This window comes from Calonectris borealis, chromosome 8 (genome assembly GCF_964195595.1).
Source record: "Calonectris borealis chromosome 8, bCalBor7.hap1.2, whole genome shotgun sequence".
In the NCBI taxonomy this organism is placed as follows: Eukaryota; Metazoa; Chordata; class Aves; order Procellariiformes; family Procellariidae; genus Calonectris; species Calonectris borealis.
In genome coordinates this window covers 20,245,461-20,260,615 of record NC_134319.1, presented here as the reverse complement: position 1 = coordinate 20,260,615, position 15,155 = coordinate 20,245,461, and positions in this window count along the sequence as shown.

The window sequence follows — 15,155 nt, the reverse complement described above, 5'->3', positions numbered from 1 at the left end:
AATAAATATGGGAATTTGTATGAATTGTAACATTTCCTGTAAGGAAACTTTGTGTAGTTTTCTAAATTGTAAGAAACAAAGTCTTGTTCTAGCACAACAGACTTTATTTCCTGTATGCTAGCAGTGAAGTCCCTTGTGAATCCTTAGAGTATAAAGGAAACAGTTATATTAAGTTGGCTTCATGACAGTTAGTACTCTACAGTCTTCCAAAACCCCCAAAGCATTAAACCAATATCATTTTTCCTCTGGGCTTGTCAAAGCTGTCCTTATAATCTGTAGTGCACCTTTTGAAAATTGTTGCTCACTTCTTAAGATAAACAGAACAGTGACAAGTGTCATGCTACAGGCAGAGTACTTACAGATTTAAGAAGTACTTTCTTCAAACCTTATGTGCAAAAATCCTTAGCAGGCTTACGTCACAGAGAGCAAACTGTCACTTGGAAAAATTGATCGGTTCAGGCTCTAAAATATAGAAAAGAAAAAAAAAGTGTTACTATCAGTAACAGAGGAAGGAACAGAGTTTCCCTCTCTTTTCCTGATACAGTGAATTTGCCTATCAGTATATCCTGTTTTCTCATTTTAAGCACCTTACTTTCAGCAGTACAGTATGCACTTAAGATTTTGTCATGGAAAATGGTATTCTGTACATTGGAACAACTTTTAAAAGGTATTTTGTTGGAGCTAAGTGTGTGGAAGTCTACTGTAGCATTTCACGTTCATCTGGCGAAATGTAATTCTACACACTGTTCCACCTATAAAGCAATATAAACACATCTGTCATCTGTACACACACAGAGCTATGTGTCTGGCTACAGCAACATATACAAAGAAAAAAGCTCAAAGAAAAGTAGAAACGCTCTACAGACTGCACAGCCTGACTCTGGTGAAGCCAACAGCAGCTCCTCACGCGGCCGCAGGAGGAGACACTCTCTGAAGCCTTTTCCTCAGTGCCGGATGTCAAAACGTCGCAGCAGCTATTCTGGTAGGGAGTGGGGGGCTGGAATCTAGCTGAGCAGGAACGGTTGTTTCTGCTGTTAGGAAACAAGAGTCTGGAGGAATAGTCTGCTTTATGCAGAAAATTATTAGAAATAATCAGAAAACATTATGCAGAAAATTGCTGTCATGATGTTGCGAGGCCCTGTGGGGAAGCCAGCCGTTATAACCTGTCCAACAGGCTTAATAATCCTCAGCATAAGTAGAGTCCCTTGATGTGGTCACATGTGAGTTCAGAACAGAGAGGTTTTGTGGTTTTTAACCTAGATTATGTCTGACATTAAAGAGCAGTTAATAGGTTAAGACTATGGGAAGGACTCTCTGCGCAGTACATGCCCAGGTCCTTGAAAATGACCTGGCTGAAGTAAATCTGATGTGTTCAGGCTAAAAAAGCCCTTGCACTGGAGTGAGGACTACCTTATCAGCACTCTCTGCACAGTTGCAGATAGTGTGGTAAATTGGAGATACATTGGACTTTATTATGGCTAATGGTAGTTTATTTTAGATTAGTGCTCTCTGCACTGAATCTTGCTTTGAATCTTGCTTTCTGTTTTGCAAGGGAACTAGAGTAGAGGGGAATGAGGGCAGAGGCAGCCTCTTCCTCTGCTCCGGGTAAGGGGCAACAGCACAGGATCAACACCCCGAGGCTTAGAGAAGCATGAGAAGAGAAAGGCAATGAATGCTTCCATTCATGCACCACATCCCGTGCCTGAATAGCCCGCTGGCCTGGCAGGGAGGCAGACTCCTAGACCGCCTCGTCTGTAAAGACAGCCAAGGCTCAAATGGCGCTGAGTTCACATGCTGCTTCTGTTTAGAGCAAAGCAGAATGTAGCCCGTCCTCATCCTGCTCTAGATTTATACCTCGGTGAAAGCATCTCTGGCTGCTCGGTTCCTCCCTTAGAGCCCTGCCCAGGGCGGGATTTTGGTATTTGGTGCGCTTTCAAACTGTGGGTTCATAAACTTTGTGAGTCTGCCTTTGAACACCGGGGAGTTCCAGGAATTTTCTTCCACCTGTCACCTGCATGGCAATGACTACTGCTAAAGCAAATCACTTGCCTGTTCAGACTTGTAACCTCCCATGCAAACGCTCTGAAGGTAACGGTAGATTTCTTCACAAGAGGCTGTTCTGAGAAACTGAACTGCTTCAGGCCATCTGATGCGGAGGAATCGCATCTTCAAGGACTTGGGAAAACTTTTCCCCCTTTACTTCACTGCCAGCCTTTTGGGGGAGCAAAGCCGAGAGAATCTCTGCCTGTGTTCCCCCAACAGCATGTTCTTTACTCTGGTTGGTCAACCTGAGAAACAGAGGTTAAAATAGCACATATAAAGTGGTTTTTAATCCGGATAATTGGCTATGAGAGAGTGGGACGGTACCCATTTCCTTATATGTGTTGCTATTTTCCTGACTGATTACTGGCTCAAGTGCCAACACGTACTTTTCAGCAGTTTATAATTAGTCTTAGTAAGTGAAATCTTGGATTAGAAATGACGCAGAAGTCTGTAAAGTTGAAGCAGCTAGAACTACTCAGGAGAGCTCAGAAACGGAAAGATCACAGCCTAACTCTGACCAAAGCCTTCAACGAAACGCTGCACCCCAACCATAGGAGACGGAACACAGAGGAGAGTTCCTGGCTTGAATTCTCTTAAAGGAAGTTTCGTTATCAACTAGATTGACTTTTCCTTGAAAAGATTATCTCAAGTAACTGCTAGTTCTCTCCGAAGCACAGTGGAGCCGAAGTAAACTAGCATTTTGTTATTGAGTAGCTCTTATCTTTTGTTTGTAGTAGGTGGGTACAACCAAACTGTCGTTGTTCTAGGGGAAAACTGCGTTCTCCCTGCTCCCAGCATGGAACAGAAAAACAGCGCTCCCAGGGTCTATCCAAAGACTTAAAGGTCGCTGACTGCATTCCTTATGTTTAGATTCTTGGGTTTTACTGCATGTCATTCTTTCCCTTAAATATTAACCCTGAGGCAAACGCATTTGCGTTATGTATATGAGGGACGTTTGGAGTGAAATACGTCACCTCTTTTTTCTCCATTTCCAGAAGAGGAAAACATAATACCTTACGGATTTAAAGCAAAATAGGGAAGAAATATATTCTTAAAGAAAACAAATATGATTTTATAGAAATATCATCATCAAAACTGGCAAGGATTCAAAAGAGAACAGAAAGCATCCAAAAATTCCTTCCCTAAGTCCTCGCCTGGAAGCCCAATTTTAAATGAGTTTTAGTTATCAGATTGTTTTATCTAGATATGCATTAGTTGACAAATATTAAGTATTCAGAGTTGCTTCTCTTTTGACCTGGTTGTCTTCTTAATGGTATATTGCATGTACATTAAAAAACAGGTTAATTTTATTTTAGAAAAGGCGGAAGGGAAGATAAAAGAGGAGCGCCAGTTGGACTGTAATAAAATAACAATACGAGAAGAAGATTGACTCTTGATAAAAACAGCTTAGAAGATTATTTCCAAGTTATGCCAGAAGAAAGCTAAACAGGCTGATCTGAGAGCTAAACAGACTGATCTACTTTCAGCCAACGAACCAAATTTCTTACAACTCCGCAGTGACCATTCCAATAAAGTTACGCTGTTCTGTAACATTTTGCAAGCCATTAAGGATTTCTGGGGACAGTGGTCAAAGTCTCAAAAGTAACTTCTGAAGTTGTACTCACACAATTCTTCAGACACCTTCAGATGCCTTTCCCTCTACTGATCTTGAAACCAAGTCAGCGTGGGGGGCTATGGAGTTGCAGTACTGCAGCAGATACAAGCTGCTGATCTTACACTGCTTTTATTTCTTCTTTAAAGGAACTTTTGCTCTCCCAGCTGGAGGCACTGGGAATGAACGCAAGCATACAAGGACTGTACCCGTGGCCATCCCACTTCGCTTCTGGTAGTTTGCAGTGGTGCGCTTAGTAAAAGCCTGACTACTACTAGGTCATACTTGTCATAAATATTGAAGCTTTAAAAAGTCACTTTTTTCCTTTGATTTAAAACTTACTGTGCAAATCAGAAACATACATTTTTATCTAACATTGGCTATTTTTAAAGCAGGGATAAGCAAAAAATTTCTCTTCATAAACATTTTATACAACAGATCGCAATACTCCTCTCAACCTTGTATAGATCAGAGCAGATTGCATTCATATTGTCCCTGTCAGTTTGGACACAGGCAGCGTGTTGCCGTCCAGTCAAGCAAGGGACATCAACAACCATGGTGTACGTAAGAGCTTTGATCATCGAGGTATGTGTCAGGGACTTACCAGCACTAGGAATAGATCATACAACCCTTAATCTACATTTTCAGACTGACTTCAGGAAACTAGTTCCTGAAAGTAATTGTGAGCTGGTTGTTGAATCTAGTTTAAGACAACCATTCCCTAGGACGTTGGTTTTTAATTATCATTTCAGAAAAACAGTCTTCCATTCACTAAGTAATGCTATGTGAATGAAGGACAGCTTACATGTGATGAACACACAAAGATCATTTAACTGAAGCTTATTTAATTGTCAGTAGAGTAATGCACTGGGAGGGTGGTGCTGTATTATGGGACAGAAAAACACAGTTCAGAAATTTTACCACAGAAAATGAGAGCTTTCAAAAAAAAAACAAAGTACATTTAAAGAAAACTGAGTTGCATTCTTGTACTAGATCTGACAGTCAGAGAAGTTAGAAAACTGCTAGTACTGCTCACCGTAAGGCAGAGCACAAGCAAGCACTGTGTCAGTGTTTGAAGAAGCTCCTGGCTCTCAGTCCGTACTGGGATATTCCTCCCCTTCCGCTGGCCCATGTCGAGACCACACGCTCTACCAATAAACACCTGGTTGTTCTAGGAGGAGGGGGAGGATCTGGGAAAGTAAGCATCGAGCCCTTCTGGTTGTTTGCAGCACAATTTGATCCTAGACCTTTTTGAAACTTGGATTTTACTTTTTTTAATCATCGTACTTCCTTATAGCACAGTGATAGTCTCATGACCAGTACTGTTGAAATCAATAGGAAGTACTTTGAGGCAGAGGTCATCTTGCAGAAAACAGCTTCATAAGGGACAGGATTTTGCATGAGAATTTAAGAAAACAGTAGCTTTCACTGTAATAGCTTTGGACAGCATTTTTCATCTGTATTGCTGTTTCATGCTGCAGTGATAATGGAGAAGGAAGATAAAGTGACGTGTGATACAAAAAGATCGACCTTTGTTGACATGCTTATTTAAACTCAGGTCACTATTCTGCACAGTGTAAAATTTCACATTTAATATTTCTTATATCTTTTTTACCTCCTCGCCAAAAAAATTTTGGTATGTTTTATAATCCAGTTAATGGGTCAAACAGAAATATGCAACAGAAATAAGCAATTTCACATTTAGTTGTGCCAGTGATAGGCTTTAACCATGCGTGTAGCTATAAAAGGATGTATTTGTTGATTGATAACATCAGTTTTACACATACCTTTTGTCATCTTTGCTCATACCTGAGGAACGAAGCTAAACAAGATGTTTGACATATTTGTTATTCTCTAACCAGAGAGAGACTGGGGACAATAATAATATTTAACAGGCAAAAAAGGGGCAAGTGAGGGGTTTCCACAAGGAATGTTTCATGTTTCAAACAAGTTATAGCACTTTATCAATTAAGATATTATGCATATTAAACAAGTCTGTTGAAAATTGATGCTTCATGAATGGTAGCACGGACACTAGTCCAGTATTACCAGATCTTTGTCACTGTTCCACCCAGAATGTTTCATTTGGAGTTTGGTGGGCTTTTTTTTTTTGCGGGGGGTGTTTTGTGGGGGGGGTGGGGGGTGTTTTGTTTTGGTTTTTTTTTTAACACAGAAATCAGGTATTCACGACTATGCAATGAGATGACCTTCTGGAACAGTACTGGATTTAGGTTCTCAAAGAGATTTTGTATAAACTTCAGAGAGAGAGAGAGAGAGAGAGAATATTCATAGATAGATGAAGTCGTCCTTGCACTATGCAGCAGGTAATTTTTAAAGGAGTCCATAAGACAAAGTTACAGGTTTGGGGTTTTTTTTATATGGAGATTTAAGAAGTATTTTAAGCCATGCAGTGAAGTTGTGCATAATCCTGTCCCGTCTGTGCATGGTGCACAGTAAGTTCTTAAAATCAAAAAACCCTCTACTTGGTTTAAGAAAGAGTGAATATTTGTAATGTTATATCTACAGTCAGATCTGCTCAGTTAGCATTACTGTAAATTCTACTTTCAGCTGCCAGTAGTTTGGCAATTAGTGTTTCCTGCTTTATTGTTAAACAGTGCAATTGAACTCCGCTGCTTTTCAGTTATGATCCAGCTTGGGATGTCAGCTGACACCGAAATGAATGTCCTAACCTCCAATTCAGTGGCTTAAAGGATATCTCCCCAACATTCACTGCCAAGATGAAGTCTAGAAATTATTATTCAGCAGCAGTAAACAGGCCCTGTTTTTGCAGGCAACCATTTGTAGAAAAGCAAGCATGGCAGCTGGGAATCACAGCTAATGTTCTTTTTATATCCACACTGAAAAGCAAAATATTAAAAGTAATGCTGCGGTATTTGTAAAGAAGCACTTAAGTGATACTTTAACAGCTCTACATTAATATTTGTAATAATTCCGTAAAAAAGTAACCTGGCTGCAAAAGGGTACACTAAGTCAGATTTTGCAGTGTAGTTAGATACAAAATAGATACCTTCAAAAATTATTGGTGTAGGGATCTCTGCTCTTCTGTCACTTACAGACAGAAGTTGGCCACTGACAGGCAAAGGTGATTATCTCGGAGAACAATCACAATTCTAAGCATATTTTTAATTTAACTCCAGACTAGAGATAACTCCTGAAAATCTTCATCTAACTTTTTCCTTGAATAACAAGAATGGGGGTGGAATAGGAAGGCTGAGGAAATGCAGAGAGCGCTGCTTCCATGTAAAGTACTACTTTAGGAAAGAAAATTCTGAGAGGAAAGGAATTATTACTGCTGCCTTGCCCCCCTACCCCTCCAGTTCTTTCAGGTTTATTGAAGGTTCAGAATATATAACACAAAGCAATTAAGGTTTTATAACGTGTAGGCTGAATTTACTACTGGTCTGTAATGCTGAACTGTGCTGGCTGTGATGTAATGGATATTTCTAGAATATCATGCTCATTTGCCAAGCTTTTCCTGTGAAGAAAGTTTATGATACAATGCAGATACAAAATAAAGTTGTCTCTGTTCACTCACAGTTTTTAACCTCCATACCTAGAATCTTCCTTTGTGTTTACAAGTAAACATTATGAGTACTTTCCACTTGCATGCAGCTCTCGCTCCGCCCCACACATCCCCTGTTGGAGATACGTCAACAGGCAAAACACACGCGAGAACTGCAGGTACAGAACAGTCCCCAGGTACAGGTCCCCAATACTGCATTTACTGAGTAAGCACACCTAGCACACACAAAGTACATCATATTAATATCACCGAGTTTTAAACAATAGGTATTACTTGCATTAAAACTTAAGCAAATAACTACTTTAGATATTAAATCTTTGTTCCTGTTTGGAAGGAAAAAAAAAAAAAGGGAGAAAAAACCAAACCAAAACTTTGCCACAGCACAAAAAAAGAGAAAACAAAAAAACCCCACACTCAACATCTTTTGGAAATTCTGAAGTTTTGTGGGATGCAATACAAGCATAAAATGGACAAGATTAATGATCTGGGATAAAGTGGCTAAAAACCTCAGGATTCCGTATTCTGGTACAGTCTTGGTTATCTGAGCATCAGCTATTCCTAATTCCCTTCTCTCCCCCCAAGTCTGAATCACATCCTCTGACATCTACCGAAGTACATTAACAGTGACACGGATTATTCGAAACCTCTCTTATCCAAACAGATTTGGGATCCTTACTATTGTAACAACTGAGTCTCCGCGCCCGTGGTAGCCAGCCTCTGGCTAAATGCCACTGTATCTCAGCTAGTCACTCATCGTGGGCAACGCTCAGCAGCCTTTTCTCCTTTGCATCATTTCAGTCCCAAATAACCCTATAAAGCACTCGGAATATCACTTGCTGTGTATTGTTTTGCTCTTGAAATTACCTTAACTTCTAAGTAAAGCTTCACCATGGAAGTTCAAAAAGGATAATGAACTAACGCTAACAAAAAGGCAAAACCCCCACATTTTCTCACGCTTGTAAGAATACGATGTCAGAGGTGGGAAATATTTCTGATGAGGAATTAGTCTCATTTAGAAAATACTACCTAGATAATTAAAATTGGAAGAAGTGACAGAATTAGGCAGCAAGGAGGTGGTTTCTCTTCCTTTTTTGTATATTCAGATCTTGACTATTAAGACAAGAGTATTACTGGATAATTAACCAGCCTTTTAAAATACCAGCACTGCTCAAGCATAGTCTTGTTTCAGTAAGTGAGCATGAAGATTTTAACCGTCAGAAAGCTGACCTATTCATAAGTCGATATGTTTTAATTATTTTGTGTTTAGTATCCAAATAAATATGTTTGAATAATGCAACATGAAGTTGCATAAAAAGTTACCACGTACTATTTTAAATCAATTCTGCTCTGAAGTTATTACTGGGGAACACAATGGAGGATGAAGAGAAAAATTGGTTGAACGCACCATTGAAAGACCATAATTTGTCCAGAGCCTGTTAACAGTTGCACTCAAACAGAAGCAAGGAGAACATGCTCAAGTGGCATAAAAATCAAGTTTTGGGATTCGAGGAGCGTGATAAAGTATTCAAATCAATCTCAGATCACGCTGAGCAGGCACCGCCAAATGGTAAATGTAATAGCCTCTGTCCACATCTTGGAGAGCCAGAAATTGCCTCTTCAAAACATATATGTGGAAAGTTATATTTTTTATGTATATATGGAAAGTTAAAGTGGTAGCTAAAAAGCCAAGAATTACGGAAGCACAAAATACCACAAAGTTACTGGTTTCTCCCTTCCTCTAATTCCCTAGTAGGGTGATGCCCTCCAAAATAGAGCAGAAAGCTGACTCATGAAGCTTAATAGAAAAATAAAGTTTCAGGCTTCAAAGTCATTCTCCATCAGCATTAACTGCTTATATCATTCATTTTTGCATCTGCTCAGAGCTGAAGAAGAGTAGGACACTTATCAAGTCTTAATAATTTTAAGGTGTTTGGCCAGCAGCCCCTTCCCATCGGGGCAGAGGTGCCCGAGGCTTTGAGCGCTCCCTCGGCTCCCGGAGCAGCAGGCTCCCAGCCGAACATCACCGGCTAGCGCGAAGGCCACTTGATATTTCTCTCTGTCACTACAGTATTACAGTTCAAATACAGTTTGTCTGTTGGCAATAGGCGTGTGTGCGCATGCCCTCTGCTCCCTGCCACTGGGAGGAAAAGCTCTGGTGTATGCTGGTCGGTCAGTCCGGGCCTCGGCTTTCTCATGTCCAGGGCTGCCAAGGAAGCAGCCTGGTGAACTTCAGGAGCAACAGTGCGAGTGACGGGAAGTTTTAAGAAGAGCTATCAGATGCAAAATAATTAAGAAGGAAAAAGCCACCATTTTTTAAGGGTCTAGTGTTCTCTTAATAGGAGCACGAAGATACAGTGCCAAGTGATTTGCCTACCAAAGTCTGCCTTAAAAAAAAAAAAAAAAAAAAAAAGAGAAGGGAGACACACAAGTCACCAGGCGCAGTTCTGGTAACGCACACGGTCTCTGCATGCATTTCCTTTGTGTGTTTTGGTATATCGTTCTTGTAGGTAAATATCACTGTGAAATAAAAGTGATGGCTGTTAATATTTAGCTTGTTGACAAACGGAATCAAACACTTTGGACGCTTCGGTACACGTATGCTGGTGACACAGACTGTCTGCAAATGTTTTAAGTCCTGCTGATGGAGAAGCAAAGCCTACCAAATGGGAGGGAGAAATGACTCTGACCTACCTGCTGCAAGCCAACAAACTTACTTGCTGTTATGATGCTTAAGGAAGAAAACTGTAAAATATGTCAGGCATTTTGATTGCACAGCAAGCAATCTGAAGTCCTTTGTTGCCTTCTGCTTGTGTACTGGTTTTAGCAAGTTAAAAACCAATACCACAGCAAGCCTGTCGCTCACATTCAGGGGGATGGGGTGGGGGGCAGACAGGGGGGACACACAGTGACACGGGACCCCCAACACTAATCAGGTTGCAGGTGAGTTATATTTTTAGTCTTTTTCTTTTGTATTAGCTCTATTCAGGAACATACTTTGGCATTCAACTATTCTCTAGCTATACTCCCACTGATAAGAATGCAACTATCGCATTTTAAGGGAAGGTCATGGATCTCAAGTAAAAATACAAAAGCACAAGAGTCTGCCTTAAGCTTGTTTATCAACAGCTAGTACTACCAGATAACAAAAACCACCCGCTATTTTCATAAGAGGATGGAGGACAGAAGAAGACATCAGTGTTAGAATCAATGAAAAAGTGGTGGATTAAGAAGCAAGCATATTCTAATATTCCGAATATATTCAGTTTTGTTTTAAATAATGCTTAATCGCTACAAATACAAACATTTAGGTAAGTCTTTCACTTCAGCAAGTTAATTTATCATGAATGTGAGTAACATTTATGTTCTTAAAAATTAGACACAAAGGGGAGTCTTTCCCAAAAATAAGACTTGGGCTCCCAGTCTTACAACTGTCAGAACTGATGCTTAAAAACCCTTCCCAAATCAGGTATTTCCACCACTACTCCCTTTCAAGAAAAGTCTGGGTTTATATTTCTTTTTTTTTTCTACTACAGTATTTTAGGTTTGGTCCTATGCAATTCTCTGAGCATTTTGGCATCATGTGCATCTCTGAAGACATCTCCATATAAGGGAATTTACTCAAGCAATACAGGGAAAACACAGAACACAGATATCAGATAATAATTCCATCAAGGCTGAATTTGGCCCCATGATTCAGTTTGTGGTATTTGTAAGAAGTCCATGTACTTAGTTTTTCCAGATGTTGATTTTAAGACACTTGTAGCTGGCCTTTTAGGTAGAATTAATGACTGCCAAGAAAATGTTGTCTTCTGTAGTCTGGTAGAGAGGAAAGAGGAGTGGGCTGCAAACACCTCATAGCACCCGTAATTGTTCTACAAGGCAAGACGATCTCATATGGGATGAGAATAGAGTCTGTTAAAGTAGTTGAGAAGCGATACAGCACACATACAGCATGGCATGTTAATTAAAGTACGGAGGGCAGTACTGCATACCCCCAAAGTCTTCCAAAACAATCAGCAGTATGAGCACAGCAATGTTTTAATTAAGTATTTGAGGTAACATATCAAAAGATGTTATACAAGCTCACCTAGGACACTGATTATTTTCAAAAGAAATCCTAATAAATGAAAAAATCAAGGACAGTTTTGGCTGCTGCTAAGGCTCACCATGGGCTCTTCTGTAGAATTCTTATTTTGCAGTTTCTTCAATGCTACTGCATGCTGTACTAACGTTTGGTCTTAACAAGCATCAACCAGCAACAAGATGCAAGTCTTACTAGAGTCACAAGTTGTATTTATCCTACAGCTGTTTTAATAACTTTAGTCACATAAGTTAATTAGGTAAAACATTACTGAGTGTTAGTGTCACTAGCACCCTGGGACAGGCCATTTCACAACGCCAGGACTAGTTAACACACTGACGTGGGACAGGACAGCCTGGGAAAGACTCCCCCAAGTTCAAGGGAATTGCAAAAGGGCTTAGTTAGCTCCTTACCTCTTAGCTGAAGCGCATCAAAGGGGAAGCGAGCATACAGCCTTCTCCTTTCCTCACCAGGTTAGTACTCACTCACTGGTGTTTTTTCCCCCTCGATCCTTAGAAGAGGACATAGTTGTAACTCAGAAAACTTAGAGTATCCTTCCCTTTCTTAAAGCACCAGGTTATTGGAAAGCACTTTCTTTAGCCAGCTCCCCCATCGGTTACCTGCAGGCCAGTGAGCTCCACCGATAGCAGCGCAGTGCAGGACCCGCTCCTCGCCAGAGTCACCCCCTGCCCCTACCAAGCTAGCATGACTCCCTGCTCCAATTTCCTCCCGCACACCGGTACTTTTCGAGCACTGTAGCTCCCACCCAGAGTAGGAACCTACTCCTCTGCTCCGGGCAAAATCACACCCACGCCCGTGACCACAAGCACACACCCAGTGCTGTATTTTCTTCATCTTCTCCTACCCGGCCCCACGGCTGGTACCACCATCCTCCCCAATTCAGAGCCCTGCTCCCCTCCCGCAGACCTCTCAGCAAAGCCTTCCTCCTTATACATCGCCCTTTGGAGCTAGTCCTGGCAAATTAACTTCCCGTACACAGTTTAGCTCTCTCAAACAAACTCCTGCTATCTTTCAGGAAAATCATCCTGCTCCTCCTCAGCTGAGCCAGGTGATTAAACCAAGGCCCTTTATCAGGATCAGATGGGTAGGAACGAGCCGATGATCCATCTCAGACACGGTTAGGCCCGGCTCCACGTGTAGGACTCGCCAGTCAGCCCCTTACACGTCTTCAATCATCGACGCTCAATATGGCTCCAACACAGAGCGGAACATAGACGTCACAATGCATATTTGATAGTTTTCCATTGAGCCGCATTAATTCTATAGATTACAGTGGAATTACACAAGGGATAATTTCGTCTCAGGGAGTTTAATAGGACTACACATATGCTTACAATAATTCATGTGCAAGAATGTTTGTAAGATTATGGTCCATGTTTCCAAGAAAACAGACTTTGTCTCTTCAGAGCTCTTTTTCCTTAGTTTCCAACTGGAGTCATCAGCGCATGTTTATGATATTACATGTGGTTGCTGAAGAAGTTATTACAATGTCACAAAGAGGATTATGATTTCAGGTGGGGAATAATTCTCGTACAAATCCTCTTTCCATACAAACAGCCTTAGTAATAAGGAATGTAGAAAAATAGGGCAAAGATAAGAGATTTACACATAATGAGCCGGATTGCCCAGTATGCTCCAGCTGCTTTGTACTGCACTGATGGGTTTAAATTTGCTTTGTGTTGTCAGAGTGATGCAAAACAGAATGTGTTTTTAACTACGTTCAAATATTTCTTATACAACCTTTTCCTGCGGGGCATGAGCATATTACTGATCACAGAATAAATGGCAGCAATCACCCCAAAATATTAGTAGCTTTCTTATCAGATGTTCAGTATCAGCATAAAAACCCCAAATGGTATTTGTGCCCTGCTCAGATGAGGTAAAAAGTAAAAACGCTACATGATTTATTTGAGGATAATTTAAACCTGATTGTCCAGCAAGAAAATATTATGCCATATTTTTGTCTGCTACTAATCAGGACCATTTTATTTCAAAAATGATGAAACATATAATTTATGGAGCTGAGAAAAGCATACCAATTGTAAATGTCTCAAACCTCCCAAGCCACTGTGTATTGTAGCAAAAATGATTGAGAGCATTAACAAATAAGGTCCTGATCCAACTTTGCTTAAGTCAATGGAAACATTTCCCAGGACTTCGGAGGATACTGAATCTAGCCCTAAATCATATGTTCTCTGAGGTCATGAAAGATGAGTTTATCCCAACATGAATGTCTGAAAACTAATGAACTTTCATTATGTTTATGTGTAACGCCATTTCCCTCACCCCATTCTTCAGTTTCCTGCTTCTCTTGCACAGTTTCCTTTTCCCAATGGGTAGTTCAGGCAGTTCTGCTTCCTTTAATTAGGAACAGCCCTGGCTGTTTTCGTTCAAGGCTGTGCAGCGGTGGAGAGCTTTCAGCTGAGCTGATCCACGGCACCACAGGATAAAACAACCTTCTGGCTGCCCAGCAATTCCCTCAGGACTGTTACAGTCCAACAGGGCTCCCACCGCAAGGAACCCTTTCGTTTCAACCAGAGTTAGACCAGACACTTACTCCTGAATATTTGCTATGAAATGGGAGCACAGACCAGTTATTTCTGGGGGATACCAAGTAGGTGGCGAAGGGGGCCACAGCTCCAGCGGGCAGTCTTACAGATCGCTCGCTGTTCCTTACCCAATTAGTCCTATCAGCGGATTATCTTCTGATGATTTTTTTTTCAAATTTGTCAATATTTAACTGTATTTGAAGGTTACTTTGTATGCCCAGGGTTACAGTAACACTGAAGGAAACACAATCCTATATTTTCAGGTCAGTACTTCACTCAATGAACCAAGTGTTGAATCTGTTACTCTCTTTCACAAGTGGCTTCAGCGCCGAAGCCAGCCGTGGCCCACTGCTCACTGCCAGGAATGAACACTCCCTGGGCTGGATCTGGTGTAATCCCGCTGGTATGCCCAGCATGCAAACCTCATGTATGCCCTGCGCTTTCTGAGGAGGGACGGGACTCTCGTTGCAGAGCAGAGCGGCCGCCCTCCCCAGCGGTAGCCAGGACAGCCCTGTCTTGGTTCACCGGTGCCTTAACGCAGGAGGGGAAAGCCGTGACCCGCACCAAACTCCGGAGGTGCTGGCTCTGGCAGGGATTATGCCCATGGCAGACGGTGCAGAGGAACGATGAGCTGGAGACGAGCCCATCGTCCTACTCCGCCTTAATCTCACTGCAACGACTCGTGCGCTTTTTTCTCCCCGCTTTGCACCAGCGTTTTTCAAAGTTTCCTGTGATTTTGTAACCTTTTAAAGGAATTTCAAAAGTAGTTTAAGCCACCACGCAGTGCAAAAGAGCTGTTTGTGTGAGCAGAAGGCCTTTTCTAGCAGTTAGCCCTTCCCGCGGCCGGTCACCCCTCAGGCCGGGCTCCGAGCCCTCCTCTGCGGAGGCGGGTGGGAGCCCCGGTCTCGCACCGTCCGGGAAGGGCCTGAGGAAAGGCATCACCCCGCAACGGAGAGCCACCACCGTCCTCCCTGGCGTCCCGCCTCCTCAGCTGCCTTGCCAGTCGCCCCGGTCCGGCGGCGGCTTCCCACCGCGTACCGGCAGTTCGCTAGCCGGGGGCGGGGGGTCCGTCGTGAGCGGCAGGGCAGCATCGGGCCGGGGCCGCCGGTCCCTCACCCGCGGGGGCGCCGCATGCGGTAGAAACCCGCGGCGGCGGCACATTCCGCGGCAGCTCCCGGCGGCGCTTGCCCGCGGCGGCCCTCGGTGGCAGCGGATTCTTTCCCGCTGACGTTCCCCCGCTCCGCTCCGCTCCCCGCCCCGGACCCCGCGGGCGGCACCCGGCGGCGGGCAGGCGGGGCGGGGCGG